Below are 1,381 nucleotides of genomic sequence, written 5' to 3'. Positions count from 1 at the left end.
ATTCATTAAATGATTTCATGTATTCCCAATGAAATGCTCAAAGAAGAAAGTATTTCAAATGAAAATACATAAATAACCACAGGTTATGGAACCTCAACCTGTAGGTTGAGGCTTAAATATTTGATATAGAACAGTGGACCAAGATGATATGTTAAGTAATACTTAATACTGTCTTCCTAACCAAACAAATTGAAGATAATCTAAAAATAGAGAATTGGCCAAACACATGATTATGATTATGTTTATTATTATTTTTTTCAGAGTGCTAGGGCTTTATTACAAATGGAGTTGACTGCTAGAGAGGCCCTTCTCCAATCTTTCTTCTGTACCTTCTTCCCTCCCAAAGACATCCCTCTAGGGGAGGTCAGTAGGCCATTAGGTAGGAAGAAATCTGGAGAGTGAAAAGGGGCACTGCTTTTGTCAAAGTCATCTGAAACAGCCACTGAGTCTGAAGGCTGGCTCCAGTTGAGAATCTTCTAGTGGAAGAGGTTTAGCTCTCATCTTCAAGGTCCTTCATTTCTACATCCTGGGGAGCTTTTGTCTTCTTTTGCCTTTTGAGCTGTGGTTCACTAGTCCTGGCTGGCTTTGAAGGGGCTTCCACTTCCATGGCTGCCTTCTCTTTCTGGGAAAGCCGGATCTGCTGGAGGAGTTTTCTGGCTTCTTCCCTGACAGAGTAATGTTGGCATGTGCACTGGACGCCCGCTTCTTGAGATGATGCCGTGTGATCAGCCCTTGGTCTGTCACAGCCCCGAACACCGGTGCCTCAGACGCCGCTCCCGATTCAGCACCCGCCAGCCTTTGAACAACTTCTTCTTCAGCTCGGTTCAGGGCTGGTTGATCTTTCCCCCGGGAGCTCCCATAGTTGCAATGCCACCCCTGGTCAAACACATTCTAATATGTCAATACAATTAGAATACAGTACTATTCAGCCTTCAAATACAATGTGTCTGTTTCTGTGTGTGTGTCATATCACAATCATCCAGAAAACTGTATAAAACCACAGATTACTGAAATTGAAGGTAGAAGATGGTGATGAATTAATCAAAGATCCGTCATGAATTAATAATTGTACTTAGGCAATGAGCACACGTGAGTTCATTATACTATTCCTTTTACTTTTTACGTTTGGAATTTTCTATAATAAAAAACTTTAAAAACAGGGTTTTTAATATCCTACTTCAGGCTGGATGTGGTAGTTCACACCTGTAATCCCAGCAGTTTGGGAGGCCAAGGTGGGGAGATCACCTTGGATGAGGTCTCGGACCCTGAGGTCAGGTGGATCACTTGAGGTCAGGAGTTTGAGAGCAGCCTGGCCAATGTGGCGAAACCCTGTCTCTACTAAAAATACAAAAATTAAGGCTGGGCACAGTGGCTCACACCT

At 42.8% G+C, this 1,381-nt stretch overlaps 1 pseudogene across 1 annotated transcript; it reads right to left on the bottom strand.

Annotated features, from left to right (window-relative positions):
* Positions 1-251: 251 nt before the first annotated feature.
* On the bottom strand, positions 252-860 carry LOC105522443 (annotated as a pseudogene). The gene has a single exon (XR_001003446.1). The product of XR_001003446.1 is annotated as an uncharacterized protein C11orf98 homolog pseudogene (transcript).
* Positions 861-1,381: the final 521 nt, after the last annotated feature.

The sequence above is a fragment of the Colobus angolensis genome, unplaced genomic scaffold, assembly GCF_000951035.1.
Source record: "Colobus angolensis palliatus isolate OR3802 unplaced genomic scaffold, Cang.pa_1.0 Scaffold111, whole genome shotgun sequence".
NCBI classification, from domain to species: Eukaryota; Metazoa; Chordata; class Mammalia; order Primates; family Cercopithecidae; genus Colobus; species Colobus angolensis.
Note: the sequence above shows the minus strand (reverse complement) of the source record. Positions and strands in the feature narration are given on the sequence as shown.